Raw genomic sequence first — 15,518 nt, forward strand, 5'->3', positions numbered from 1 at the left:
GGACTTTTGTTTCAATACCCTGTATTAAAACTGACCCAGGTTCTTCACGTCTTTTTTTATCAAAAGATATTTTGCCCAAGGGGATCCCGCAATTCTTCCTGGGAAGGGCTAGAAGGACTTGGCCTAGGCTGTTCTCTTGTTCTGAGGAAAAGGGGTTATGAGTATGCAACCACAGTAAAACATCTTGTTTGCAGGCCAGAGCCCTTGTTGGAATCAGGGTTATCTCTAGGGTAGATTTTATATAGTACTTTGTATATAGTGCTTTTATCGGAAGAATAAATGTACTTGCTTAGAAGTGTGGTAACTAAACTGTGTCAATTGTTGTTTATCGTTTCTGAGGTGGTATGTAAAGCAAGCCTGCTCTTGCTTGGGAATTTGCAGTGCAGGCAGGGAGCTGTGCAGGCTAGAAGTGCCCACTCAGGAGGAAGAGGATGTGTATCTCACTCAAGCGAGGCAATGGCTAGAGAACCAGAAGCTTAGGAAAAAGTGTCTCTTGCTGGACCATAGAGAGGGAAATACATGTGCAGATGCCATAAACTGTGACACCTTGTTAGAATTTACATGGAATAAGAAAAGATGACATTGCATCTCAGATGATTAGAAGAAGATTTTGTAACAAGAACGATAACTTTGGTTCGTCTTCATTTTGTCTGTGGATATGATTGCATATTTCTCCCACAAATCATTTGTTTTCATTTACTGAAATAGAGGTTTAACACCTACAGGAGACCCTCATGATTCACAGAAGCTATTTGTGGTTCTGCATATTAATGGGGAATCTCCTGTCCTGGCGTACGGGATGGGGGGGGGGGGGGGGGGAGAGTGGTGAGGTCCAGGAGCTATGGAGAACTCACCACAGCTCCCAGCCTCCACAGTGAGTTCCCTGCAGCAAGTTCAGGAGCCATGGAGTGTTCACCGGAGCTCCCATTATTCACGATTTTCATAATTTGTGGTGGTGCCAGGAATGCAGCCACCACGAATGACGAAGGTTTTCTGTGCATCATAGAGTCCTATCTTGATATCTGAATTCACAGAAAACTTATAGAACCATCAAAAGCGACAAGGAGTCCTGTAGCACTTTATAGGCTAACAGATGTATTGGAGCATACGCTTATAGAGCCTTGAATTTATTTACTACTGGTTTTAGGGAAATCCTCAGGTCAAATTTTAAAAAATTACATTAATGCTAAACAAAGCTATTTTCTTACTGCAGAAAACAAAGGCAAGAGTGATATCTCCATCTCTTCCTCTGTGCAATTCAAAAGGGGGAAATTTAACTTCACCAGCTTCTGTGCCTATTGAAAAGCTAGGAGATGGCTGGGCACATGCCCATCTGCATCTTAAGGCCCCCTCCCCCAAACGGAGGAGATACTGGCTCTGAGATTCAAGCAATTAGAGGGAACACTGGCCTCTGCAGCTGCTTCTAGGCTGTGTGGTATGGTAACTCTCCGTCCCAGCCCAATCAGCTGCAAACGGGGGAGATGTGATCTGTGTGGAGGGCATTAATGAGGAGGAAGCTCAGCTGGGAAATAGGCAGTGCTTCTGTAATGTCAGGAGAATAGGAACCATGTCAGTAGGGGAAAGCTTGTAGTCCTCCTTGCTGGGGCAAGAGAGAAACCCTTGAAAAAAGAGAGAGGGACTCTAAGAGGAAGGGCTGACAAAGAAGGCTGGAGAATGAAAAGCTTGGAGGAGCACAGCAGAAAGTAGTCCAGACCTATGTAGCTGCAGACCTTAACTGCTTGCTATAGGGCCCTGAGTAGAGGGGCTGCCCTGTTCCTCTAATATCCAATGCATATGCTAGGAGCAGCAAGCAGAAGTGCCCGAGTCACTGTGGGAGTGACCTAATCAGGCAGTGGTGCAGAGCCTTGAAAAGACTCCCCAGAAAGTCACAAAGCTGCCACACTGCAACTCCAGGGCTATGTCTACACTCGCGGCTTCTTGCACAAGAAATATGCAAATGAGGCTAAGCATGGAATATTGTGGAGCCTCATTTCCATACCTAATGAGCCACCATTTTTGCAGAAGAGTCTTTTGCGCCAGAAGGAGCTGTTTACACCACCTCTTCTTGTTCAAGAAAAACCCTCTCATGCAATGCTGTTATGCTGATTATTTTCAGGAATAATGGCATTGTGCGAGAGGGTTTTCTTGCACAAGTAGGGGCAGTGTAGACAGCTCCTTCTGGCACAAGAGTCTCTTCTGCAAACATGGCAGCTCATTAGGTATGCAAATGAGGATCCGCAATATTCCACGCTTAGCCTCATTTGCATATTTCTCAAGCAAGAAGCTGAGAGTGTAGACATAGCCCAAAGCAGGACACCAGCAACAGTGGAAGAGAAGAAAGGGGATGCTGGACAAGGAGGAGCTAATCCCTAGAATCGCCCAAAGGAAGTACCAGTGAGCAATGCCTAGACACCCCATGACAGGCTGGTGTAAATAGCAAGCATCTCTTCAAGGAACAGGGGCCAAATGTCCATATGGAACATGAGTTCAAACAGACATTCCACTCCCCTATTGAGAGTTCTCTCGGCAGCAAGTAAATAACAACATGGATCCCTCTGGTATGGCACCATGTGGAGCCTCCCTGGCAGCTGGAGCCCCAAGCTGCCACACCACCCTCCCCCTTCAGCTGCCACCCCACCTCCTCCACACCACTACCCACAGCTGGTGCCCTGAGCCACCGCACAACTCACCGGCCCACAGCTGGCACCCTGAGCCACCACAGCATCCCTGACCCTTGCCCCTGGAGCCCCGAGCCGCTGCACAGCACACCTAATCATAGCTAGAACCTTGAGCCACTGCCCCTCCCCTGGCAGCTAGCACCCCGAGCTGCCTAGAGGCCCAAGTCCCCACTTGCCTGAAGGAACCCTGCCCTCTCCCAAGTTGCCAGGAACTCCAAGGTAGTCACAGTCTCCGCTCCCCGAACAACACAAGAAAAGCTGCAGCCTGACAGCATCTCTTCTCAATGAAGAACCTGAGCTTTTGCTCTGGCTCATGCAGGCTCTGGGGCAGCTGAGGAGGTGGCATTTGCTAGTCAGCTTCCTGGGTTCATTACTAATGTCTCCAGGGAGATACTGATGACCCCAGGAAGCTGAACAGAACATACTGCCTCCTCAGCTCCCCAGAACCTGCTTGGGGCAGAATTATGGCCCTACCAATTTCACAGTCCTGAAAAACGTCATGGAACATGATATAAGCCCTTCCCCATGAAATCGGATGTCTCCTTGTTCCTAGGAGCATCTCAGTAAAGAGAGCTCACCGCTCCAGCTGGGCACAGAAGGGCCAGACCAGTCCAGACCCACTTCTGTATGACTCCCTCTGCTGCAGGACACTCTCTAGGACTGAGCAGTAGCCTGAGGTTCCTGCAGCCAGAAGAGACTTGTGGAGTTTGGATCCTATCTACCTGTGCTGCTGGGAGCTCCTAGCTCAGACTGAGCAGGAGAGGGACAAACTTGTCCCAATCCTGCATAGCTGCTAGGGGAGACCAGATCCACCTCCAGGTGCCTCCTCCTGTTGCAGGATGCTCTCTGGAACTGGGAAGCAGCTGGAGGTTCCCACAGCTGAAGGAGGCTTCCCTGTGCTGCTTGGAGCACCTTCAGTGTTATTTGCTGCTGTAAAGTGTCTATAAATCCTGTCTAGGTTCACACAGCCTTTTTTTATCTTACTGAAACAAGCTAATCATTGCATCTGGAAGGGGCCCTTCTCCCTGCAGCTGTAGACTGATGGGGGCAAGACGTGAGTGTGGGGCAGGGAGTGCAGAGCTTCCTGCAGCTGGAAGAGGTACCCAAGAGCAGCCAATGAGAGGAAGGGCAAGTAATGTCTTTCCCAAGCTGGCCAAGACTAGCAGCGAGGAGCCCGACTGGGGCACTCCAAGCAGCATTGGGGAGATCAGAACCACCTTTACTTCTTGAAACGTCCTATGGCTGCAGGAGGCTCTGTGTTTGCTGCCTTCAGATTCCAGCTCTGAAGGCAGCACAGAAGTAAGGATGGCAATCCCATAGTCCCCTATAACAGGTCTGTGATCCCCCCACCCATAATCTTCTTTTGGGTCAAGACCCCACGGTTACAATACTGTGTAATTGCAGGTTCAAATAGCCGAAAATGTAAAATGTACCAACTTTCAAACCCTGCGGCTGTGAAATGGACCAAGAATTTGGTAGGGCCATAGACATAATAAAGCAAAAACTAAACCCACAATGTAATGTCTGGCAGCTGCACTGCGGAGACAGAAGAGCCTTCCCTGGCCTATTATACTTCCCCATGTCTAGTAATATGAATATAATCAATAACAATCTTTTAAGCTGATCCGAGGAAGTGGGTTTTGCCCATGAAAGCTCCTGATACTAGATATATATGCATTTGCTAGTCTTTAAGGTGCCACAGGACTACTTATTTTTAAAGTTATAGACTAACGTGGCTACCCCTTTGAATCTTTGTAATGTGATTCAGCACAACTAAATGAGGTTAGGTCTTTTCCTAACATACTTTAAATCAAATACGTCCCTCCTGGTACAATCAGTTCCCAAACTCTTGCAATTTGTTGATCCATGAACAGCTAGCTGTTCAAGTCCCACGAGTATATGGGCTGCTTCTCTTGCAATATAAAGAAGTTCTCGCTACCTATTATACCTCTATCCCCACCATTAGGGACAAATTACCATCAGATCCCTTTGAGTTACTGATGGATATACAGAACACCTCAGAATCCCACTCCATCCCCCAGCCTGCTACTCAGCCACCCACTTCCCCCTTATTTTTTATTTTCTCTATATTTTAAGATACAGAACCAGCTATCATAGTTATGATCACTCCATTTAAACTTAATACAACTTTCTTAGAAAAGAGGAAATTAAGGGGGGATATGACAAAGGTCTATGACGGGTATGGAAAAAATGAATAAGGAAAAGTTATTTACTTATTCCCACAATATGAGAACTAGGGGTCACCAAATGAAATGAATGGGCAGCAGGTTTAAAACAAACAAAAGGAAGTTTTTCTTCAGTAAGCACACAGTCAACCTGTGGAACTCCTTGCCAGAGGATGTGGTGAAGATTAGGACTTTAACAGGGATCAAAAAAGAGCTAGATAGATTCCTGCAGGTTAGGTCCATCAATAGCTATTAGCCAGGATAGGTAGGAATGGTGTGCCTAGCCTCTCTTTGTCTGGAAATGGATGACAGGAGAGGGATCACGTGACGATTACCTGTTGTGTTCCCTCCCTTTGAGGCATCTGGGATTGGCCACAGACAGGATGCTGGGCTAGATGGACCTTTGCTCTGACCCAGTATGGCCGTTCTTATGTTCTTTACAACATTATCATAGTGATCAGCGATTTATTCTTAACAAATATTTTCTGGTTAATGATTAAGTTACTTCTCAGATATCTGAGTCCTCTTATTCAGCTTTACTTCTGCCATTGCTGTAAGCTCTGGCAACTTTCTGGTTTTTCATAATTAAATCTTTGTTGACAAAGATGAAACTTCACAATCAGATCTTTGGATCTGTTATGAGGCACAAGCTGATGGAATTGAAACCTACATGCTTAGTCCACTTTCACCACCTTCACAAGTTCAGATTTAACAACTGCCGCTATGGGCTTAACATACCTGATGGGGTTTCCTTCTGCAGCACTTTCAGGCAGACCTTTAACGTCTAACCTTTTCTCCTCCTGTCTTCTGTATCATCTCACTGAAGTTAAATCTTGTGTCTCTCTCGACTCACATGGATAGGCACACATACACACTCTCAAATGTTTCTCCTTAAGTTTCTAACACAGGATCTTAACCTGCTAAGTCAGGAACTTCTTTCTTTTCTGCTTGACTCTTAAACATCTGATAATTTCTCAAAACCTTCAACTCAAGAGAATCACTTCCTGAGGTCCATCTTGGTGTGACCATTTGGCTCTTCAGCCTTATTATTCCCGCCTGTTTTGGGTGCCATGTCCTTACTTGCAATCAGATAGGCTTCCCTTCTTAGTGAGATTTAAAAAAAAAAATGTTCAGATTTGCCTTGAGGAATCCATCCTTGGCAACTCTCTGCTCTACTTTCTTGATTGGGGTTATCTGGTGTAGAAGGTTGATGGAGGCAAATTGTAATTCTCCGAGACCAAACTTCAGACTGCTGTCTTAGTCTGGTCCCCTGCTGCTCCTGTCATCTTGTTCTGTTCCCAACACAGTTCTGTTTTGAGGTCACATCCGTCCGCACATTTAAAACAAGATTTAAAAAAACTTGCTATAAATAGGGAGGGGCATGAAACACACTGTCCCCAAAGTGCTGTAAAATGCACAAAGTAAACAGACTGGAAATAATAGGTCTGTAACTTCCTTCAGTTCTAGTAAACTGAAGTGCTGCGTTAATCTGGAAAGGCTGGCTGTGTCCCTTAAATGGCTCAGCTCTCTGGCACAACTCTTGGAAGCTGCAGAACACAGAAGAACCAGATTTAGTAGAACCATTCCACATTTGCTAACACTTTACAGCCACAATAGAGCTTCCAAATTGTCATAACAAGCTACTAGACTCTCCAAATAGCTAAACACCTGCATGACGGACAGAGATGAAATAACATAAAAAAGGGAAGAATCACAGCATTCCCTCTGAAAGAATACATACATAAAACAGTGACAATGCAATGCTTATTCTTTTGACCAGGGATTACACAAAATTCATGTGGGAGGGACAGAATTTTACTAATCATTTCTCCATTTTATTGACCTACTTGTGTTCAATGCATTAAATGCTGCCCTCAGGGACCAGAGGGAAATAAACTACACATAATATGAAAATGGAGCTGGTTGGCTGAAGACAGGTGGAGTGGTTCTTTTAATTATTAATAGTCCACATCCCTGAGGGATCATTAAGTGAGGTACCATGTCCCTCCCACCCCCAAGAGCTAGCGCTGTGCTTAAACTGTATCTCCTTTGACAGAGTCTGAATCATCTGTCAATTAGAAAACATGGCCATCTCTTCTAGGGGAAGAAAAGACAGGCATTAGACAATCAGAAGGGTAATTTTATTGTGGTTATTTCTGTACTTTGCCTTCTAATTCCCTGCTGGGAGCAAATGCGCCATTAAAGAATTTCTGCTCGTTGGGCACAGTTGGAAAGAGAAAAATGCTGAATAACCACAGTTAGCTTATGCTGCTAGTTTTGCAATCAGAAGCTTTGTGTTGGTGTTGAAGAGATATTAATACAGTGATGGTCAATCTAGGCTAGTGAGTGGCCTTCCCCCATCTCAGTGGGCCACAAGATTGTCAAAACCACGATGGTCCCTTGGGATGGGGTAGTTTTGCTAACTGCACTGGCATACTCAGAATTTACAGGGTACGCCAACTGAACCACAACAGCATTTTGGTTGGATGCAAAGGGTGTGCACAGCTCTCACAATCCATGTTGTGTGCAATCACCATGCACCCCACTTCAGGTGCCCTTGCTTTACAGTCATATCATTTTAGTAATACCAGTCAGATAAAAATGGCATGCACAGAAACCAGCAGAATCTGGCAACCCTGCACGTGGCAACGAATGTGTCTCAGGCCACACAAACAAGCTCGATGAGCCACGTGTCTCTCAGTCCACAGGACGCCCACCACTGTGTTAATGTGTACTTGTACATTTTATCATTTATGCTGTGCAATTACTTAGAGACCCCGGCTGTGGACCAGGACCCGATCGTGCTCGATGGTAACACACAGCATAGAAGACACTCCCTGTTTGAAGGCTTATAACTGAAGCACGAGACAAGAGACAACAGATGAGATGTGATGCTTCCTGAGAGTACCCAGAGTTTTGAGGTACTTCACTACAACTTGTCCTTACAGTGAGGAAGTCTCATCCATATCTTTTGCGTGCCGGGACCCTGACTCCTCCAGACATGGGTAACACAAGCACTCCTGTTCTTCTGTAGGTTATTGATGAGCATGCTTCAAATGTCACTACCACTAAGCGTTCCTGTGCAGCGTCTCGCCTGTTTCACTGGATACTCTCAGTAGTCACAGATTTGTTGCTTTGTTGTTTCACTTACAGTCTCTGCTCATCACTGAGCACTTAGCTATTTTATTGATAAATAAACACACACATTTGCACTAAGTATAGAGATATGAGAAGCAAGCAAAAGTAATGGAAAGAAATGGTTCAATGTAAAATAAAACCATAAGATGCACGCTACACATTTTAGAACCGAGATATTAATTAACAAGGTATTTGCCAATGCCTGGCTGTGGAACTAATTTCATAAGGTACAACACAGAGTATCTTCTCATTGAGGAGAGAAAAGACAGTGTGTCTCTTTGCAATCCCAATTACATCAAACAGTCATCTGATCATAACTCTGGCACCTCTTGCTGTGTGCTTCTTCCTGGAGGTTTTGTAATCTTAATTAATAGCAGAGGGGTAGCCATGCCAGTCGGTATCTGCAAAAACGCGTATTCATATGGCACTTTAAAGACAAAGTCTTATTTGGGCATAAAGCTTACGCTGTGAGAGAGACAATCCAAAAGTCAAGAGAGAGAGATCTGTCTACAATCCCTTGGATGTAGAAACTAAGTCTATCACCTTGTTTTCATTTTCAAGGCTTTAAGAACATAATTTCCTGTGTCAGTACATAACTTCTGAAATATTATCCACCCATATTAGCTATTATGTTGCAAGTAGCCGAACAACAACATAAGCATAAAATAAAAATGACGGAACTGAGCTGGAGAAGGAATCCTCCTTGTGATGCATGGAGCAGCTAGTGGCTGAGAAAGAAACTTGTGCATTGCAGTTTAAAATCCCGGACAGGTAAAAGAACCACTCTTAGTCTGTGGGTGCATCCCCTCTCAACATCAGGGAATGGGGAAAAGCCTGCCCAGTTTACCAGGAATTTGACTGCACTCAGTCATTCCTATCCACCGTTGACCAGTGTGCTCTCCATAAAATTGCAGAGAATAAATGGATGCCAGTCCTCTTAACTAGGCTGACTGGAAAAGTCAGACAGGTATTTAATGAAATGAAGATGGAGGATGCTAGGATATACAAGAGCTTTTAAAAAATGACATTGAAAAGGTTTAAAATCACCCTGGAGTGCTACTATTTAAAGTTTAGAAATCTTAAAATGCCTGACGAAACCTACATAGAATATATACATAAGCTACAGTTACGTGAAAAATAGATTTTTGGAGCAGGTGCTGATAGTAACTTTGATAAGCTGTTAGATTTGGCAGTACAAAACAATTATTATGGATAATCACTGATGAGGTAAAAATAGGTGCGATAAAAAACCTTCCAGAATTTTAAAAGTAGCAAAAATTGCTGATGAATATGCTGAGTTCAAAACTTTGGAAGTATATAAGACCCAGGGAAAGGAGAATACCTCTGCTCCCCGGAGTGAAAGGCATGGTCTAAAAATAAACCTTACTGCAGTTTTGTTAAAAAAACCCCTCAAGGGAGCCATATTTTAAAACATCTTACCAGAAAGGGAAACAGGAAGTCTGTCAACAAAATGGGGCCCCTGCCCATAAAGGCCAAATTGCTCAACACTTAAAACCATCTCACAATCTCCATCGTGAGTGCTCATGCTATAATCATGAGCACTAACACTCACTACCACATTAGACCCAGAGGAAACTATGGAGGAGAAAAGGGGCTTCATAAATTATATTAGAACTGAGTTTTGGGAATGTAGTGAAGTATTTATTAAGAGAGCAAGGCTACATCTACACTGCCCTCTCTTGCGCAAAAAAATATGCAAATGAGGTGAAGTGTGGAATATCACCATGCCTCATTTGCATAATTAAAGAGTTCTGTTTTTGTGCAAGACGCTTTTGTGCAAAAAGGAGCCATCTACACTGCTTTTTGTGCAAAACCCCCCTCTTGCGCAAGAGCCACTGAAAAAAAGCAGAACGGCTCTTGCACAAGAGGGGGGTTTTTTTGTGCAAAAAGGAGCCGTGTATAGTATCTAAAAGGGTGTCACAGGGAGGAAGGGGAAAATCATTCTTCTTGGCCTCTGAGGACAGGACAGGAAGCAATGGGCTTAAACTGCAGCAAGGGAGGTTTAGGTTGGACATTAGGAAAAACTTCCTACCTGTCAGGATGGTTAAACACTAGAATAAATTGCCTAGGGAGGTTGTGGAATCTCCAGCACTGGAGATGTTTAAGAGCAGGTTGGATACACATCTATCAGGGATGGTCTAGATCTGGGGTCACCAACCAGTAGATCGTGAGCTATCGGTAGATCTCAGGGGCTCTAAGAGTAGCTCGAGCCCTCTCTGAACTGCGCACCTGCGCAGTACATTTACATTAGATTTCCTCATTTGAGGAGCAGCTACTCACTGAGCAACAACACAGGTGAGTAGCTACGAGGAATGGTGGGAGCTGGAAGGTCAGGAGGGCTGAAACACCCCAGCCAGCTGACTGTGGCTTTCACAGCTGGAGCTAGGCGCAGCCTCCCTGGGCTGAGTGCAGGGCAGCCAGGCTGGAGGGAAGAGAAGCAGCTGCCCGGACAGCTTGCCATGGCGCTCAGCCAGGGTGCACCACGCTCCACGTGGGCTGGCGCAGAGGAGAAGCTGCCTGGCCTGCTGGCTGTGGTGTTCAGCCCAGAGGAGGCTGAACCACGCTCCAGCTGATCGGGCGGCTTCCCCTCTGCGCCTGCCCAGGTGGAGCTTGGTGGCACCCTGGCTGAGCACCCTGGCCAGCTGGCCGGGCAGCCGCTTTTCTTTGTTCCGGACTGACCGCAGGGCAGCCAGGCTGGAGGGAGCACGGGTCAGAGGCTTCCCTCTGTGGCTGGTGTAGGGAACTCCCTGCCCCCAACCTTGTTCCCTCTCCTCTGCCCCAAACTTGTCCCCCGCCCTCCTGGTCATCTGTTCCCTCTCCCTTGCCCCCCCGACCGCGCTGCAGAAACCTGCCCCTCCCTGCAGAAACTTGTCCCCCGGCACCCTGCCCCCCGTGCAGAAACCAGTTCCTTATGGCACCCTGTCTCCTACTACAGAAACCTGTCCCCCCCAGCACCCTGTCCCCTGCTGCAGAAACCTGTCCTGGCACCCTGCCCCCACTGGCACCCTGTTCCCTGCTCCAGAACCCACTAGCACTCCTCCCCAGTACTGTGTCCCCTGCTCCCAAACGACTTTTCTATGGGTCAGTGACACCTGACTCAAGGCAGGTTCCCTGCCATTCTCATAAAGAAAGACAATGCAGAAACTTTTTGTGTTTAACATAGTGGCCAACAAACCCCCAATTGGGGCCAAGCCCCCATCTGGCCACAACCACTCCTGCACTCCCCCTTCCCCAGACCCTAGATCTGAGCCTATCAAACACTGGAACCTCATGCCCTCAGCCCCTCACATATCCCAACCCAAATTCCTGCACCCTCACATCCGCAAGCCTGTGGCTTGCTTAGTATCCCAACACTGCCCAGCCTGGAGCCCCCTCCCCGAGCTAGTGTCCCCTTCTCCACCCCCTCCTGCATCCAGATTTCCTCCCAGAGCTTGCACCTCTCACCCCTTCCCACACCCAAATCCCTCATTCCCACCCCAGAGCCTACACATCCTGTCTCAACACAGCAAGGGTCCAGCTAGACTGCAGGAGTTTTTCAGGATTCTGGAGATATCCCAGAAAAACTCTTCTGCATCCAGGGTTGCATTTATTCTTCCGCTTTTTTAGTGGAAGAGCAAACAGGCTCTTTTGGTAACCCCTATATTCCTCTTTCCACAAGGAATAAGGTGGCTTCCAAAAGAAGGGGTTTTTTTTCTAACATTTGGTCCAGTGTAGACAGGCCAAATTTTGGAAAAACCTCTTCCTACAGAATAATAATAATAATAAAAAAAATAAGCAGCAGTATAAGGATTGGGGATAGCAAGTGATGGAGAGGAGGAGAATAGAGAGGGCGGGGCTTCAAGGAAGGGGCAGGGCGGTAGATCTTGGCTTGGTCTGTCATTTAAAAAGTGAACTTGGTTGTAAAAAGGTTGGTGACCACTGGTCTAGAAGGTGCTTGGTCCTGCTGTGAGGGCAGGGGATTGGACTCAATGACCTCTCGAGGTCCCTTCCAGTTCTACGATTCTATGAAGTCAACACATTAATGTGAAATACTGGAAACTGTATTTAGGCACCAAGAGCTTATGTCAACACTCAGAACCCCAATTACAATTCCCCAGAATACCACTCATGGACAGGGGGCCATGAGGCAACCTACATATGGTCACTGGACATGCAAGTGTGCAGGACAAGGGGTATAAAATAAGGTGCATGTTCAATCTTCAGCAGGTATATCAACATGACCCATTGGTGAAAGCCTGGACCATCCCATCTATGATATTCTGCAGCATTTCTTGTATCTTTGTTTGCTTTAGCCTCTTTGAGGTAGTGAATATGTCCACACAAAATATACCAACCATCAGTTCTTCTGTTTATTCTGGAATTATTGCTTCATCCAGTGAAGAGGAAGAAAGATCAGTGGTTAACACTTCAGGCTGCTGATCCTCCGCCTCTGATAGCTGGCCCTCCTCAGGATCCGAATGGTGTGACAGATGAGTCGGGCTCTAAGGAGGCATAGAAGGTAAGTGGCAGTCTGTTACCGAGATGGGAAGAGAATGAGGTGGCAGCAAGAGGACCAACTATGCAAGTACGATCTATGACAACAATGCTATGGATAATATAATCTGGAATGGTAATCATAATAATGATCTGACCGTGTGGGAGAGGATTATTTGGAGGAGACTATACTCCTATGGCTTGAGTAATACCTTGAGCATGGGGACAGTGAAGGTGACTGAGGACAACTGAGAGATGGTGATGAAGGTGAAAAATACCTCTCATAATAGCCATGGTCCCTGTGCCACATTGTGTGACTTGGAGATGGGGATTTCCACTGGGTAGGATAGGATTGCGGAACCTGGTCTTCCAAGCAGACACTCAGTACTGGAGAACTCGGTGCTGGTGGGGATGGAGACAGTGCTGGAGAAAAGGTTGGTGAGGGAGAAGGGAAAATGCATTGTGCATCTGTCTTTGCCGTAGCCTTCCTCGGGGCCGGCCACGCACCGATATCCTTTGGTGCTGATGAATGCACTGGTGGTTCTGCACTAGCCTGTGCCAGCGGTGCCGATGTTGTTGGTGCTGCGATGAACCGTACAGCTGGTGCAGAGACGGATTTAGGTGATGCTGGTGCCCTTGCCATCAGCACTGGGGTAGGAGCCTTTGATGTCGGCACCGGGGTCAGTGCCTTTGATGTTGGCACCAAGGTTGGTGCCTTTTTCTGTTTTGACGTTGTAACTGCCTTTGTGCTGCTAGAGGAGGAGCTAGACGTTCCCAACTTGTCTCTTAGAGTAACTCTACTGACCAGAGTGGCTGGTAAAGAAAGTGTTGGGGACGCCCTTATCTTTTTCACTGGGGCTGTCCCTGGGGAAGATGCTCTGCGCTTCTGAGGCACTGCTCGCTACTTATCAGCCAGGGACGTCTTGGTGGGTTGAAGCGCCTTATTGAAAAGTAACATTCTCAGGTGCATTTCTCTGTCTCTCTGGTCCCTGGCTGTGAGTGCACACGTTTTTACCCAACATTTTTACCCAAACAGCGTATACATGAAGGGTACGTCTAGATTACATGCCTCTGCTAACAGAGACATGTAAATTAGACTACCCGACATAGTCAATGAAGTGGGGATTTAAATATCCCCGGCTTAATTAAAATAAAGATGGCCGTCGCACTGTGCCAGTTCAGCTGATCCTTGGCACAGCGAGGCAGTCAAGATGCGTATCGTCAACAGGGAATGCCTTTGTCGACCACTCCTGTAAACCTCGTTTCACAAGGCATAAGGGAGCAGTCGACAAAGGTGTTCCCTGTTGACCGATCCGCGTCTTGACTGCCTCGCTGTGCCAACGATCAGCTGAGCCTGAATAGTGTGGCAGCCATTTTTATTTTAATTAAGCCGGGGATATTTAAATACCTGCTTCATTGACTATGTCGGGTAGTCTAATTTACATGCCTCTATCGGCAGAGGCATGTAGTCTAGGCATACCCGAAGACTGCCCGTCCAAGGCCACCATGGCCTTGCAGCAAATATCATGTTTTTTGAATCCTGGTGATCCAGGCATTCTTGCCATGGCCTAAGCCTGTGCAAGACTAACAGAAAACTTCTTTTTTTTTTTAAATCAACGTTTAGAACTGTAACAACTATAACTATGACTAAAGTAACTAATTAACGATGAACACTCTAACAAACTGTTTGAAATTCTTCTGACAGGATGAAGAGAGCAGCATAGCTCTATGACGGAGGGCAGTTGAGAGAAACTGGTGGGAGCCAGACCATGTGTAGCAGGCAAAGGGCGTGAACAGCGCGAGACTCTACCACACATGCGCAGTCCAGCTGACTACGGCTATTGAAAATCTCCAATCTGTGGTGCTGGGACGAGCCCGACACCTACAGTGGAGCACCCACAGGGACACTACTTGAAGAAGAATAGAATTGCTGTGTAAATACTTGCATTGTTATGAAATAATTGATGTTTATTTCAAAATAACTGTGCTGTGTAGACACACCCTACGTATAAGACTGCCTCCTTTGGTAGCTACAATTTGTAACAAAATAATGTGCACATAGATTAGTTATGAAGATATCGTTTAGTTTGCAGATTCTGGTAATGTAAACCACGAGAGCGATGGCCCCAGCACCTGTTCCATTCAACTAATCCCCCTTGCCCTTGTGCGGACGTTATCTTTACTTGCTATGTCATCTGCATAAATTGGTAAGCGCCTCTGGGCAGGGATCTTCTCTCATTTTCTCCCTCAGCACTATATAAATAGCAAGTACAGGTTGTGATACACAATCCTGTGCTCATTATTCCATCTGCCTTTGCTCGTTTAGAAGTCTCTCTTTCAGGACAGAACTGCCCTGCTTTTCAAGAGGCAGCTCCTTTTATGCAGCTCGGTTTAGCGCATCTGCGCTCCCAGCTGTCACTATGGTAACTCAAATCCATGGGGAAGCTGAAATGTGTTGCTTAGCAACAGCCTCTTGACTGCAGCTGCTCCTTCATTCCATTGAAATGGCAGAGAACTGGGACTTGTTGGAATCTGAGTTCTCACCTGGGGGATGAAAAGTCAAGGATGAATCAAGCTAGACAAGTAGGAGCAGGGCAGGAATAAATGCAGATGCAAATGTATAGACATTTAAATACAGTATCATAAAATGTTTGGAATGAAGGACTGCACTTTTGGCTACCTCCTCAGCTTTCTCTGCATGCACATCAAGGTATTACTCTGAAAGAGATACCACATCACATATCTCTCTTATTCATTTGCCTTTGTTTTACTCTTACAGGTTAGCTGAAGATACAAATACTCCAGCCTGGATGTATTTAATCCATGTATTTACTCCCAGGCGTTTGCTCTGGCTCTGAGCATACTGATGCAGTGCTCTCTTTCAATACAGATTCACTTGTAATTGGGCTAATTTCAGAAGCATTTTAAATTAACTTGGAGCTGGTAGAAGGAGCAGATTTGACAGCTTGAGAGTGAAAACAGCTTATCCACACAACCAGTACAGTATTGGGGAGCTAGTGGA

General features: G+C 46.1%; 1 long non-coding RNA gene across 4 annotated transcripts in view; it reads right to left on the reverse strand.

Annotated features, from left to right (window-relative positions):
• The window catches only part of LOC112545292 (uncharacterized), a 61,933-nt gene that overhangs the window by 24,280 nt on the left and 22,135 nt on the right, over positions 1 to 15,518 (reverse strand). For all 4 annotated transcript variants that reach the window (XR_012906410.1, XR_012906408.1, XR_012906407.1 and 1 more), the window contains 2 exons: positions 12,358 to 12,504; positions 5,603 to 6,411 (listed from right to left, as the gene is read on the reverse strand). This is a non-coding gene — a long non-coding RNA (uncharacterized LOC112545292). The remainder of the gene's footprint in view (positions 1 to 5,602; positions 6,412 to 12,357; positions 12,505 to 15,518) is intronic.

This window comes from Pelodiscus sinensis, chromosome 11, assembly GCF_049634645.1.
Source record: "Pelodiscus sinensis isolate JC-2024 chromosome 11, ASM4963464v1, whole genome shotgun sequence".
Lineage (NCBI taxonomy): Eukaryota > Metazoa > Chordata > Testudines > Trionychidae > Pelodiscus > Pelodiscus sinensis.